This window comes from Salvelinus fontinalis, chromosome 9 (genome assembly GCF_029448725.1).
Source record: "Salvelinus fontinalis isolate EN_2023a chromosome 9, ASM2944872v1, whole genome shotgun sequence".
NCBI classification, from domain to species: Eukaryota; Metazoa; Chordata; class Actinopteri; order Salmoniformes; family Salmonidae; genus Salvelinus; species Salvelinus fontinalis.
Genome location: NC_074673.1, coordinates 18,133,295 through 18,149,015, shown reverse-complemented (window position 1 = coordinate 18,149,015; position 15,721 = coordinate 18,133,295). Strand labels below are relative to the sequence as shown.

The window sequence follows — 15,721 nt, the reverse complement described above, 5'->3', positions numbered from 1 at the left end:
ATGTACCACTAGCCACTTTAAACAATGCCACTTAATATAATGTTTACATACCCTACATTACCCATCTCATATGTATATACTGTACTCTATATCATCTACTGCATCTTGCCATCTTTATGTAATACATGTACCACTAGCCACTTTAAACTATGCCACTTTATGTTTGCATACCCTACAGTACTCATCTCATATGTATATACCGTACTCTATACCATCTACTGCATCTTGCCTATGCCGTTCTGTACCACCACTCATTCATATATCTTTATGTACATATTCTTTATCCCTTTACACTTGTGTGTGTATAAGGTAGTAGTTGTGGAATTGTTAGGTTAGATTACTTGTTGGTTATTACTGCATTGTCGGAACTAGAAGCACAAGCATTTCGCTACACTCGCATTAACATCTGCTAACCATGTGTATGTGACTAATAAATTTGATTTGATTTGATTTGAACTGTCTTGCTGTCACCAAATAGCTCAACCTCTGTAAGTGTGTGCAGCTACACTGGCGGTAGAGGGGTCATGGCTAGAAGGGATCCAGCTTTTGTAAAATGAACGTAAATGAACGTCAAAAAAATGTTATGTAAGCTAACCTTAACCTTTCCCTAACCTTAAACTAATTATCCTAACCTGCTGCGAAAATTCAAATCTGACGTTGATTTGACAAAAGCTGGACCCCTTCGAGCCATAACCCGGGAGAAGGGCTGAACATGTTGATAGGACTCGTATAATGTTAAACGCATGAGGCAGGTACGATAAATAGCTCAAACGTTATGAGATCATCAAAATCAGGAAAAAACGTTTTTCTTACATGTCCGCCAAATCATTGGATACTGCCTCTTTAAGATGTCAATCAGACTGTTGTTTACAGTGGCGTGAGCAGGACTGATGCATATGCAGAATATTTGTAGAGAGTCGCTGACAGGGACAGTGAAGAGTAGATTCAACGGCACCATGCGCTCTATGGCAAAACAACTGGAGTAGAATACACCTGAAATAAGAAACGAGGACCTCTGTCGTTTTACACTGAATTGCTATAAACCGGTAAGAGACAACATTGGTAAAACACCTTCATAAAAACATTCGTGTTAATCAGCTAATGTTAAGTTAGCCATGCTAGCCAACTTATTTCTCCCTCAGTGTGTGTGTTTGTTTTTGTTTGTGATAGCCTACTCGAATAGCCATAATGTATGAAAATCAAGAGGCACTTGCAAGCTATTTTAATCTTACATTAACATATTTGCATGAGTATGTAACTATCAGTTTGATATTTGTGTATTGAATGGGATGCATTCCATCACTATGATTTTCAAGTTGTACTAGCTCTAACAGGGTTCAAAGTTCAGGTGATTTATTTATGTCAGTCTGTGAACCCATCTGTAAACTGTAAAGAATGTTATCTTTGATTTTTATTTTAAAAAATGTACATTGAAATTATGATTTAGTGTGACATCTGTTAGGCCTAGGCCTACGTGCTTGTTAGAGAGGTAAAGACATATAAAGTTAGTCTTAGAACTATTTATTAGTGCATGGTGTTTCTGATTTTGCGCATGTAAGAAATACTTTGCCATAGCAATGAGAGTGCCAGTTGTTGTACTGGTCTTCTGTGTGAAAACAGCAATCATTATTGTTGAGTGTCTAATAGAGAAGAATGTAGCCTAGGACAAGTTACATCCAGTATAAAAGCCAACTTCAATAGCTGGCTGTGGAATACTACCATTTAAGTATTTCAGCATTAGCTTCATTTAGTTGGCGCTCTGTTTGTGTCGTAGGCTTACAAGCAAAAAGCCTATGTTGTAACAGAAAATGTAGTGCTCTGTTTGTATTTGTTGTGTTTGCTTAAGCTACATTTATTGTAACATGAAATGTGATCTCTCAAGACATACAGTTTATAGTATTTTGAGGACAGGAAGTAGTGTGTACTATGCTGTAATGCTCTGGCAGCATTGTTTGTTTGATTTGTGTGCAGTGTGATGCCTCCAGCATCACTAATGGCATTAGGATCCTCTCTGTTGTGCTCTCCGCCATTCTGCTCCTCCCCAACTCCTCATAAGGAGTGTAGGTAACACTTTACTTCTGTAATCAAGAATATTGCCGTGCGAATTGAGCCATGTTTGTATCTTCCGTTTCTTTGGGAGCTGTACTTCTGTTTGGCCTAAACCCCAAAACACAATTTGATATGTTCATGGTGTATTTTCCCAATGAATTCCCTCCCTAAGTGTCTATTGGTTATTGTAATATTGTAGTAGTGAAACAAAATTGTGTCTGCCTCCTCCTTGTCCTCTTCCTCGTCCTCCCCTCTTCCTCCCTAAATCCCCCCAATATGTTAGCATCTGTACAGCTGCTTCTCCATGGGAAAACAAAAAAGATTGTGTACCAGCTGGAGAAGGCACTTTATACACACACACACACACACACACACACACACACACACACACACACACACACACACACACACACACACACACACACGCTCTCTCATCCTTAAACAACGTTAGCTGGGGTAGACAAAGTGCATTCCATTCATGGGCATGACCCCACACTGCGTACTCCCACATCAGTACACTCTCCAACTTCATGATGTCATTGTTGACCAGTCACACTGTAGGGGAAATATCCAAAGAAGGACTTCCTGTTCTCTTTGCCACAACTAGGCTACTCACTGGGTGCCTTTCAATTCACTCTCTTCCTCTGTCCCAGTCATAACAGTATGAAGTGTTAGTGTACTTAGACCTGCCTGTATTCCTACCACAACCTTATCAGAGCTGTGACTCACATGTTCTCCACTGATTGAAAGGCCGATTAAACATAGCCAAACCACCTTCTGGTTCCTCCTGTCAGCTCCAGGTTATCTCTACTGTCAGTCAGTCACTGTGCTTTACGGGAACACAATATTTACAGAACGTGCTGCTCATTGATCACACACAATGCCTCATTGTTCCGTCTCTGATTACAATGATCTATGATTTTGAAATGGCTGATGTCATACTAGGATGTTATAAGGCTACTCTTGTTAGGCCACATTAGGCTCATTAAAATAGTATGTCAGATCCATAGCTATCAGGCTATTTACCTTTACAATTCGATCTCGCCCCACAGAGAATGCTGTGAATGAACAAGACATAAACTTTTCTGATCCAGAAATCAAGCAACGATATTATTATCATGAATATATGCAATTAAAAGTCAGTAGAAAAGCTATGAAAACAGAGGAAAATTTTGCGTTTGCTGCCCTTCCAGCTGTAGAGTTTGTAGCTTTAGTTGGCTCAGTGAGAAGACTTACCCAGCCTGCAGAGCAACCATTTTTGTTAGGCCTAGTAACCAACGTTTTTGCATGAATGAAAGTACTGTATTTCGTTTTTTTGTCCTCAGATGGAAGGATTAAATAGTATGAATTAACTTATCAAAATTACATTACAGTTGAAGTCGGAAGTTTACATATACTTAGGTTTTCAACCACTCCATACATTTCTTGTTAACAAACTATCGTTTTGGCAAGTCGGTTAGGACATCTACTTTGTGCATGACACAATTCATTTTTCAAACAATTGTTTATAGAAGGATTATTTCACTTATAATTCACTGTATCACAATTCTAGTTTGTCAGAAGTTTACATACACTAAGTTGACTGTGCCTTTAAACAGATTGGACATTTCCAGAAAATGATGTCATGGCTTTAGAAGCTTCTGTTAGGCTAATTGACATAATTTGAGTCAACTGGAGGTGTACCTGTGGATGTATTTTAAGGTCTACCTTCAAACGCAGTGCCTCTTTGCTTGACATCATGGGAAAATCAAAAGAAATCAGCCAAGACCTCAGAAAAATAATTGTGGACCTCCACAAGTCTAGTTCATCCACAATTTTCAAAAGCCTGAAGGTACCACGTTAATCTGTACAAACTATAGTACGCAAGTATAAACACCATGGGACCACACAGCCTTCATACCACTCAGAAAGGAGATGCGTTCTGTCTCCTAGAGATGAACGTACTTTGGTGCGAAAAGTGCAAATCAATCCCAGAACAACAGCAAAGGACCTTGTGAAGCAGCTGGAGGAAACCGGTACAAATGTATCTATATCCACAATAAAATGATTCCTATATCGACAACCTGAAATGCCGCTCAGCAAGGAAGAATCCACTGCTCCAAAACCGCCATAAAAAAGGCAGACTACGGTTTGCAACTGCACATGGGGACAAAGATCGTACTTTTTGGAGAAATGTCCTCTGATCTGATGAAACAAAAATAAAACTGTTTGGCCATAATGACCATCGTTATGTTTGGAGGAGAAAGGGGGAGGCTTGCAAGCCAAAGAACACAATCCCAACCGTGAAGCACGGGGGTGGCAGCATCATGTTGTGGGGGTGCTTTGCTGCAGGAGGGACTGGTGCACTTCACAAAATAGATGGAATCATGAGGAAAATGATGTTGATATATTGTAGCAAGAACTCAAGGCATCAGTCAGGAAGTTAAAGCTTGGTCGCAAATGGGTCTTCCAAATGGCCAATGACCCCAAGCATACTTCCAAAGTTGTGACAAAATGGCTTAAGGACAACAAAGTCAATGTATTGGAGTGGCCATCACAAAGCCCTGACCTCAATCCTATAGAAACTTTGTGGACAGAACTGAAAAAGCATGTGCGAGCAAGGAGGCCTACAAACCCGACTCAGTTACACCAGCTCTGTCAGGAGGAATGGGCCAAAATTCACCCAACTGATTGTGGGAAGCTTATGGAAGGCTACCCGGAACGTTTGACCCAAGTTAAACAATTTAAAGGCAATGCTACCAAATGCTAATTGAGTTTATGTAAACTTCTGACCCACTGGGAATGTGATGAATGAAGTAAAAGCTGAAATAAATCTTTCTCTCTACTATTATTCTGACATTTCACATTCTTAAAATAAAGTGGTCATCCTAACTGACCTAAGACAGGGCATTATTACTTGGATTAAATGTCAGGAATTGTGAAAAACTGAGTTTAAATGTATTTGGTTAAGGTGCATGTAAACATCTGACTTCAACTGTATATATCTACCTCAATTACCTCGTACCCCTGCACATCGTCTTGGTACTGGTACCCTGTGTATGTAGCCAAGTTATGATTACTCATTGTGGATCTATTCCTCGTTATTCATTTTCTGTTCTTTTTAAATTTCTCTCTCTGCATTGTTGGGAAGGGCCCATAAGTAAGCATTTCACTGTTAGTCAACACCTGTTGTTTACAAAGCATGGGACGAATACTATTTTATTTTATTACAGTGCTATTAGGCTACACTGCAATAGCTCATTGATGGTTGATTTTGGGGATACATCTAATTTTGAAATAGACTAGGTGCTTTATCTATGCCTGCTGCTGTATCTGTGTAGCCTAAATATCCATGCTAGATTGAGATCCATGGAACAGCTATTACTAAAACCCTCATGCAGCAGCCAATACAGGGCTATTACAGAGCAGTTAATTCCTGTCAGAACTCCCCATAACCCACTTCAAATAAATCAATCCTAGCTGTTTAAACCTTTCTGTTCTGTCTGATGTGTACAGACACACACACACACTATATTGGTGGTTAATCAGCAATCCTGTCATAGTGACTGTCACAGCAGGGAAATAGGGCCATTTTCACATGGTAAACGCTTTTGCTCGGGAGAAATAGAGCATTTACCGCTGAAGGAGGGTCATTTAGTGGGCTGAGGCTGTGTTGTGAAACTGATTGTGCTCAAGTGTTGCTGAAAAGGTGATGGATGTGTGAGTTCAAATATATAGCAATCTTCTCTGTTCAGTCCATCTATTTCACACTCCCTAGGCCCTGCACATTAGCTTTTGGAAATCAGGGCTACTCTGTTTAACTTTTTGCGGAGTCTTCTCTAAAGTGTGCATGATCTCATTCTGGGCACAGCACTTTTCAGAAGTCAGTCACATTGCCTTCTGAAGTGCTAGTTTTGATCAAATGACATGGTACTCCAGCCACCTGTGACAGTGTTATCATCAGCAGACCAGTCGACAGCACCAGAATGGTGACGTGTCAACAACCGATATAATGTGAAGTTCAGCTGTTTCAGAACATGGGACTAACTTAAACTGTAGCACTTAACATCCGGCTCACACAGTGGTGTACAGAGAGCATTGATCCTCTCAGCCGTGGGAAATACAGGGAGGATATGAGTCTCTTATCCTTAACCACTGATACAGGGTCAGAGATTTTCCCATCCTCCTAATAGTTAGGACTAAGTTTAGGATCCCCTGGGTAGGGTATGATGGCCCTAGATCTGTGGTTAAGGGCAACTTGTACCTCAAGCACAGTGGGGCTGTTGGGAGGTCAAAGGGTGCGATGGCAGGCGGGGGGTTCAAGTTGAGCTGGACTAGAATCCCCATCCCGAGCAGAGATGAGGAGGACAATGGAGAAAGGACAGGCTCTGGTCTGGTGGCCTCTTCACTGCCTGGCCCCTTTTGTCACTCACTGGCTTCCATTTTATCCCCCCTTCTTTCTCTCTGTTTCACTCTCTCAGTTTTTTGTTGTTGGTCATTCTGTCTCTCTTGTCTTTCCCTTTTTTAATTCTTACTTCCTTATTTTCTCTTTTTGTTTCTCCCTCCGTCTCTCTCTCTGTGTTTTTTCTGCTGAGGGAATGGCAGTCCTGCAGTCGTGACTTTTTTGTCTCAACACAATCGCCGGTGTTTGTCATTGGTCGATTTCTTTGAAAGAGCATTGGTCTCCAGGGCGACAGAGAATGGCGGCACCATTTCACTTTTCTCTCCTTCCCCACTCCTCCCCTCCATCGCGTTGAGTGTGTGGGGCTGTCATTCACTCTACTGGATCAGGTAGCAGTGTAACACACACACGCTTTCACAGTGACTGGGCTGTTTCTCTCTTCATCTTGCTCTTCTTTCACAGTGACTGGGCTGTTTCTCTCTTCATCTTGCTCTTCTTTCACAGTGACTGGGCTGTTTCTCTCTTCATCTTGCTCTTCTTTCACAGTGACTGGGCTGTTTCTCTCTTCATCTTGCTCTTCTTTCACAGTGACTGGGCTGTTTCTCTCTTCATCTTGCTCTTTTTTCACAGCACCACAGAGATCCAGACAGACGGTTGGATTCTACTAAAGAAGGCGAGTAGTTTTGGGGCTTTTGTTCCCTGTTTTGGAAGTTTGCTTTGTGTCTTTTTCTGTTGGCTGTCTTTGTCAAACTGTTGTTTTCAGAGGGTTTGAATTTAAGTAAATAGTAATAGTCGTTTATGTCGTTCTAATTTCTAAGGCAGATTCTAACAAAAAACAAATGATGAATTTCGGATTCATTTGACAATTTAACGTTCTTTCTGTTCGCTTCTGTGTCATTCACATTGCCAGTTTTACGGCAACTGACTGATGGAAAATAATGTTATCGATATCTATTAAAGACATTACTCTGGTAACGACAAGAGCAGCGCTATCAGTATATGTCTAAAGGTGAATGCAGGTCTAACACTGAACTGGCACACTTGTCTTCATGTCAGCTGAGGGTCAATTCTTCAAAGCTCCTGTCAGACCATATTTTATGAGTCAGAGATCTTTTGTTGATATTGTTGTACACCGCTGATGATGAATTAAGATGAGCGTAGGATTGCTTTTCTGTCTAGATTGGTGGTGGAGAGCCTTCCATGGGAAATTAAATGAACAGTCATTTTGTGTAAAGCTGCATTAGCCTTAAACATGGAACTTACAGTAGTCTTCATTTCAGTAAAAGTATGGAAAGAATTTGTATTGAAACTGTTGGCATGACAGTTGTGTCTGGTCTCAAGATGTGTGTCCTTAGTTAAACACCATTGGGTCGTGTAGTAGAAAAGGACCATAATATCTTGAGACTCCACAGATGTGAGCTCTGTTTTTCTGGCTTTGTCCCAACACTGACGCACTCTTTGGGCTGTGTCTATGAATTAGGCCACTTTGTCACATTCTGACATGGCATCCGTCTTCAAGTGTTGTCCTCTTTCGACTGCCCTGCTCCGGTTCCACCAACCACGTGGCTTGCCCTGTGTTTGGTAACCATGGCAATGCCAGAAGCAGTGCTCTCGGCCACTCCCACAGGTGCACTATTGTCTTGTCTGTCTGATGGCCGGAGGATCTCCTGTTACACACACACACACACACACACACACAGTCAGGAGACACCTGTCGTGTGTGAGAGGTTATCTCTCATACTCAGAGCTGGGTTGCTGAGAAGAGAGCTTGTATTACTTGCCTGTCGTGTGAGAAAAGGATGTATGGGAAGGCTAATATACGTGAGGCAGACTGGCTGGACTCAGTGAGTCATTTTATATCTACTCAGGGTTTGAAGTGTGTTTGTATGAATCTCCCAAAAAGTAAGTGTGTGTGTGTGTGTGCTCACAGGAAGCTGTGGTGGAGTGTGTCATGGCTTTATCTGTAGACATTAATACTTGGCTGATGTAATCAAGAGGAAACTGGGGCTGCGTTGTTGCTGCATGCTGCTATGTATGATGTCACTGCTTGCTGACCCAACAATCCTCACATTCCTACTGGTGATCTTATGCAAAGCAGGCTGGGCATGTGTGGGCTGCTGTGGGCGAGAGACAGAGGACCCTATGACCCTTCTATTAATTAGTAATCAGACACTCATGCACACACACAAGCGCGCACAGTCATTTATTCACACACACACATGTCCACTAGAACACACTCAAGCTCCAACTACCACTAGACAGTAATTATACTTTCAGATGTCTTGTCCTAGGTTATATTCAACCAGGGTTCCTGGAAATTCTCCTGGCTACTAGATAGTCTTTATGCCAGGTTTTGATGAACCCTTTTACATTAGTACTCTAGATTATGAGACATATATTGTGAGGATGATATCTGTAAAAGAGATGTGTACTAGAACAATGCAAGTCCATTATGTGAGAGGAGTAGTGTCATATTCCCCAGGCAGGCTGATGTGTGCAGGGGAGGGAAAGGGGAAGGTACACTGACTCACCCAGCCACCCCACTGCACACACAGCAAGATGAATCCTTTGATCTACGGAAGGGAAAGAGAAGTGGAGTGAAAGCCATTGGGACTTATTGTTCTAACAGGTGTTTGTATAGCCCTTTCCTTCCCCAGACATCAGACAGAGGAGAAAATGAAAAGAAAGAGAGATTGACACAGACAGAGAGAGAGAGACCGGTAAAGGGAGAACCAGACAGAGACAGGGCGTCAGTGCCTACATTAGGGTGCCTCACACTCTGTCCCTTGTTTACCCCAGACCTCTGACCTCTAATCACCTGACTGGTCCATTCTCCCTAACTGGCACTTCCTGCCTTTTATCATCATCATCAACCCCACCCTCCAGACCCTCTCTCCCTCCTACAGTCTCTCTTTACCTTTCTGTCTCTCTCTCCTTCTCTTTGTTTCTTTGATTGTTTCTGCCTAGTCTGTTTGTCACTCTCTAGCTCTTTCTAGCTCCTCTCTCTAGCGCTCTCTAGCTCCTCTCTCTAGCTCCGCTCTAGCTCCTCTTTCTCTCTAGCTCCGCTCTAGCTCCTCTCTCTCTCTCTCTCTAGCTGTAGCTCACTCTATCTCTAGTTCCTCTCGCTCTAGCTCTAGCTCCTCTCTCTCTCGCTAGCTCACTCTAGCTCCTCTCTCTCTCTCTCTCTCTCTCTAGCTGTAGCTCGCTCTAGCTCCTCTCTCTCTCTCTCTCTAGCTCTAGCTCCTCTCTAGTTCTAGCTCCTCTCTCTAGTTCTAGCTCCTCTCTCTCTAGCTCCTCTCTCTCTAGCGCTAGCTCACTCTAGCTCCTCTCTCTCTCTCTCTCTCTAGCTCTCTCTAGCTCCTCTCTAGTTCTAGCTCCTCTCTCTAGTTCTAGCTCCTCTCTCTCTAGCTCACTCTAGCTCCTCGCTCTTTCTAGCTCTAGCGCCTCTCTCTAGCTCCGCTCTCTTTAGCTCTCTCTAGCTCCTCTCTAGCTCACTCTAGCTCTAGCTCTCTCTTGCTCTAGCTCCTCGCTCTAGCACTCTCTAGCTCCTCTCTCTCTCTAGTTCCTCTCGCTCTAGCTCACTCTAGCTCTAGCTCCTCGCTCTAGCTCTATCTCTCTCTAGCTCTAGCTCTCTCTCTCTCTCTAGCTCTAGCTCTCTCTAGCTCTCTTTCTCTCTAGCTGTAGCTCGCTCTAGCTCCTCTCTAGCTCGCTCTAGCTCCTCACTCTCTCTCTAGCTCCTCGCTCTCTCTCGCTCTAGCTCCTCTCTAGTTCCTCTCTAGCTCGCTCTAGCTCCTCACTCTCTCTCTAGCTCCTCACTCTCTCTAGCTCCTCACTCTCTCTCTAGCTCCTCACTCTCTCTAGCTCCTCACTCTCTCTCTCTCTCTCTCTCTCTCTCTAGCTCTCTCTGTTTATTTGATCATCTCTGTCCATCTCTCTGTTTATATCCATCGTGAATTTCTCTCTCCATTACTTGCTTGTCTGTCTGTCTGTCTGTCTGTCTGTCTGTCTGTCTGTCTGTCTGTCTGTCTGTCTCTAGTCTGGCCTGGCGGTGTGTTTGTTCACAAGTGTGAGACCAGTGTGTGGTGAGGCGGTATCCCACACACTCCCACCACCAGAACTCCCAGAATGGAGAGGATCTGAGGGTTGGGGCTTGGGGTCAGTGTGTGATGTGAGCATACTGTTGACTTAAACCCTGACTGGCTTTTGTGTTCCACACTGAGGGGCTCCATGCATGACTGAGGGAGAGGGAGCCCTTCCCTGGCTGTGGGTTGACACTGGTCTAGACTGGATGACAGCAGAGGAAGAGATATAGGCTATCATGTTTGCTTCTCTCTTTTGTATTGTTGAACTGGTATGAACTGTTTTCATGCACAGACAAGACAATGGCCTGTTGTAGTAGTACAGATGAAATGAGGTGAGATTACGATGATTTCCAAATGAGATCATAAAGATAGACTAATATTATTCCTTGACTGTGACAAGTATCATGGCAGAAAACAAAGGCTTTGTTTCTAACTTCTGCGGGGTGTGCTATATTTAAGAGTAAACCATACAATGACCTAAGCCATCCAGACTTTCTCTATCTTCATGATACACAGAGCAGAGCTACAATGCAGGAGTAATAGTTCGACGTGACCATAATGATATGGCTATGTTATACTTAGCTCTGCTAGGAACAAACAAAGTATTACTATTGCCTTGGTCTGGCTTACCCTGACCACAGTCTATGCCAACAAAAGTTCAGAACTCAGTGTGTTATTGCAAACATGAGAGCAGTGCAGGCTGGAACATATTCAATTAGACAAGCAATGAAGCAAAATGTTTAGAAACTTATTGGACTGTAGTCACTTCTTCGTTTCAAAGTGTTTTCTCCTATTGGATCCTGTTGAACACAACGCTGTATTTTGCCTTCTGTATGTTTTAACCTGTCTGTCTGTCTGTCTGTCTGTCTGTCTGTCTGTCTGTCTGTCTGTCTGTCTGTCTGTCTGTCTGTCTGTTCTTCTGTCTGGCTGTTCTTCTGTCTGGCTGTCTGTCTGGCTGTCTGTTCTTCTGTCTGTCTGTTCTTCTGTCTGTCTGTTCTTCTGTCTGTCTGTTCTTCTGTCTGTCTGTTCTTCTGTCTGTTCTTCTGTCTGTCTGTCTGTTCTTCTGTCTGTTCTTCTGTCTGTTCTTCTGTCTGTTCTGTCTGTCTGTCTGTCTGTTCTGTCTGTTCTGTCTGTCTGTCTGTCTGTCTGTCTGTTCTTCTGTCTGTCTGTCTGTCTGTCTGTTCTTCTGTCTGTCTGTCTGTCTGTCTGTCTGTCTGTCTGTCTGTCTGTCTGTCTGTCTGTCTGTCTGTCTGTCTGTCTGTCTGTCTGTCTGTCTGTTCTTCTGTCTGTCTGTCTGTTCTTCTGTCTGTCTGTTCTTCTGTCCTTCCTTCCTTCCTTTCCCCACCTGTTGAAGGAGGTTTTCTGGGAAACAGTAGAACAAGAGAGGGAGGTCTCATCTCTGAAGAGGGGGAGGGGAGATGGTTGAGCCTTAGACTTAATGCTATTCGAGCCTGATGCAGAACAGTCAACAAGAAAGAACCTATTGGCTGCATGAGCCCACCTCCCTCCACAGGACCTATTGAAGAAGTGCCAGGAAAGAGAGGTCTATTTATCTTCCTCAGATACTGACATCTTCCTGCCTTTTCTGCCCTGATCTACTGTTGGCTTATTGCTCTCTGGACAGATTTATGTGTGTCCTTAGTAAAGGTATTAAGTTATTATGGGCTCTGATTGAGGCCAGCGGAAGGGTGATCCAGGTTGTGGGTTTGGGAATGCTCTCAGTCTTTAGTGTCCTGGGACTGAACATTGAGCGGGAGGAAACGGGGCTGTATTGGGTTTGACTGCAAAGATGATGAAGCTTTTAATACCTTATCTGTTCTTTCTTTGCCTTCTTTCTTTTTGCTTGATGCAAACTGGAGGGGGGGTTGACTGTGTTATAGAAAAGTAAGGTTTAGGGGGGTGATGGAGGGAGGGAGGTGAACCAGAATCAGGGTTTACAGGAGACATGGCGATTTCTCCTTTAATCCCAGAAAGCAGCCATTCAACTTGCCATTGACCAGCTTTTCAAGCTTAATAATGCCAAAATAACTTATCAAATAATGTTTTTGTTGAGCAACTATTGTCATTTCTGCCGTCATGGCTGATACGTACTTCCAAAAAAGCTCAAAATAAAAAGTTACATGCAACTGAAAAAAATCCTTGTCTGGAAAGAATCTAAGTATTATTTTTGACCAAGTGTGCCAAATCCACCTTTTTTGCTCCTGCAATATTAGTAATGGATTTGAAATACACACTGATAAAGCCTATCTAGAAATATACAATCACTGTAAAATTGTACCCTATATTGTCTACTTAATCTACTTACATGAAATATTATTGCATTCCGTGTAGCATTTGTGAAATAACAGATTGATATGACGTTCATACACTATTGTAGGTGGTAAAATCAATGACCTTTCCAGCCAACCTGTGCTTGGCAGTAATTCCAATTTCATTGGAGGTGGATTTGGTGCATGCGCACTTGGTAAAAAAAACAGATTCTTTCCAGACAATAAATGTTTTTGGTTGCATGTAACTTTTTATTCAAAAATAAATAAATAAATTTGGAAGTACGCACTGACTGTAACGACAGTGATGCTAGTTGCTCAGTGAAATTCAATTTTTTGGTAAGTACAGAACGTATTTTGACATTAAGCTTGAAAAGCTGGTGAAAGGCAAGTGGAATGGCTGCTTTCTGGGCTTGAAGGAGAATTGCCATATGTCTCCTGTAAACCCATATTCTGGTTCAGGAGGGAGGTACCCTCAGGAATGCCTGGAAGGGGACTGTGAAATCTCAAAGCCTTCAGATTAATCCTTACATCACATCTAACTCACCTTGCCCTCAGCTCTCATTGGCTCTGTTTGACTTTTGGGATTTACCAGCTAAGTAGTTCCTAATCGTAGGGAAAAAGACTGACTTCTCGATATTGCCCTTTTAAAACTTTACTTCCCTCTGGCACCTTCTGCTTTTCTCACCCAGGTCATCAGCAACGGAACCTCGAGGGTTCTCCCTTCACTGTAGTTCCAGTCAGAAGTGGAATACTGTGTGTGTGTGAGAGAGTATTACTGGATCTGTTGTGGATCTGACCTCTTAAATGTGTCAAAAGCTTGTGTCCGTGGACAGAAGTGTCAGATGTGAGCAAACTCTGAGGGGTCCATAGTTCAGGCTGAAGTAAAAGCGAAGCCTGGTTAATATGGTTTCATTAAGTTTGGGGGACATATATGGGTTATTGCAAGACAAAATAGCCCCAGTATTTAACATTTTAGTCTCAATGAGTCTGTTTGTGAATGTGTTTAGTTAAAGACTGTTATGAATCATGTCAGTTCAGTCTTGGTAAATTAGACTAATGCTCAGGTTGTGTGTTGATTTTTAGTGTGTTTACCCTAAAGGCCATAGGATGTCCTGCCGTGACAATACCAACACAACATCTATTTGGCCTGGCACAGCTCCAAATACAGCCTTAATAGCTTAGCAGGAACCGCACACACGCATCTGATCGTTTTGAGGGGTTTCCCTGTTTCTTTGTGAAACAGACTAGGCTATATCCAAGAGAGGGCCTGCTGTCTACTTGAAGGGCCTGCTTTACTGGGATCCTCCTGAGTATCAGTGACCAGCCCTGGGGTTTTGGGTTGGGGAGACGGGAGAGGCAGAGGGAATCATGTAGTATGGGAGCGCAAGAGAGATGGAAGGAGAGCGAGAAAGAGAGAGAGAGAGAGAGTGAGAAAGGGATGAAGAGAGAGAGAGGTGTTAATGGAAAACAGGCCTCAGCTCCTGCTGTGATGCTCCCACACACAACCATTGGTAATGCTAGGCTCTCTGGTGTGTGTGTGTGTGTGCGCGTGCATGCGTGCGAGATATTCTGCGCTTATTCCAGGAACAGAAACGTCAAAGTTTGAATTTGGGCCTGAGTGTGCATTAGTCAATGTGCACGAATGATCAGTGTGTGTTCTGTGTTTGTCCTATTTCCCTGTTGTGACAAGATTGGTGATTAACCATTGTGTGTGTGTGTCAGAGGAGGCTGGTGGGAGGAAGGGCACATTGTAATGGCTGGAATCGAATCAATGGTATGGTACCAATTATATGAAAACAACGTGTTTGACTCCTTTCCATTAATTCCAACCATTACAATGAGCCCGTCCTCCTATAGCTCCTCCCACCAGCCTCTGGTGTTTCTCTGTAGCTGGTGTGGATATTGAGACCGTTGATTCCAGCAAATGACACTGAGTGTGTTACTGAGAATGAACGAGGTAGGGGGAGAGGGAGAGAATACTCTTTTACTCCCAGTACCTGGGGAGGGGGAGGGGGATGCCCTGTCAGCAGCATGTGTCAGGGCGGGGTGAAAGGGGAGCGACTGGGAGGGTGTGTTTCTGTATGTCAGAAAGGGAAGGGTGAAGAGGGAGGGGTAGAGAGAAGGAGAGTGCAGCAGTCACTCAGATCTTCCTGAAGCAGCCATTGAACGAGTGACGGAGAGAAAGAGAGAAACAGAGGGGGACAAAAAAGAGAGAAAGGAAGAATGAGAGAAACAGATGAGTAGCAACAGACCGATCTGTTTAATCCCCAGCCACCTTGTCTGACTCGGACCCCAGCTGGACTTTACACACTCACTCACTCCTGCGCTGGGACTACACTTCCTGATCCCTCTCTCCAGAACCCGGAGGCGCGAGTGGAATCTACCTGAGAGAAGGAGAGCAAGAGAGAGAGAGCTGTTAAGGAAGACATTTCCACACCTGGTGAGTGTGGCATATGTTGCTCTGGGAAAAAGTGTGTGTGTGTGTTTCTCTGAGTGAGTGTGGGTTTGTGTGAGGGACTTTTTATGAGTTTGTGTTCAATGTCCCTGACCAGGCTACTGTGTCTTTAAATGTATCTGTTGCTGCTAGGCCCCCTCTGTGGCACAACTCAAACCTGTTAGGGGGAAACTGTCTGCCTGACCTGTGTGTGTGTGTGTGTGTGTGTGTCTGCATGAATGTGTGTGTGACAAGGCATGATAAGGCCATGGGTATCTCTTCCACAGCCTGCACGTCAGCTCTTTTTACTTTCGCAGATTAAAGATTCATTTTTGGAGGGCACGCGCAGAGTTCACTCACTGCCTATACAAAGCTTATTTAACTGTTAGCGTGCTACACATTCTAAAATATTAACTTATTATCCTAACCTGTTGGTGTGTGTTTTTAGAGTCTGTAGTTGTTGTTCAACCATGTGGATTGATTAGGGAGCCCGAGATTTTATTGT

At 43.4% G+C, this 15,721-nt stretch overlaps 1 protein-coding gene across 3 annotated transcripts in view; it reads left to right on the top strand.

Annotated features, from left to right (window-relative positions):
- The first annotated feature begins 503 nt into the window (after positions 1–503).
- Positions 504–15,721, top strand: part of LOC129862190 (ras association domain-containing protein 8-like) — a 62,658-nt gene continuing 47,440 nt past the window's right edge. The window contains exons 1-2 of one of the 3 annotated variants that reach the window (XM_055933601.1): positions 504–1,046; positions 15,054–15,222. The gene's annotated coding sequence lies outside the window, so the exon portion shown is untranslated. Of the gene's footprint in view, positions 1,047–14,896; positions 15,223–15,721 lie in introns of those variants that run through there. The other 2 variants (XM_055933602.1, XM_055933603.1) reach the window with 2 other exon arrangements.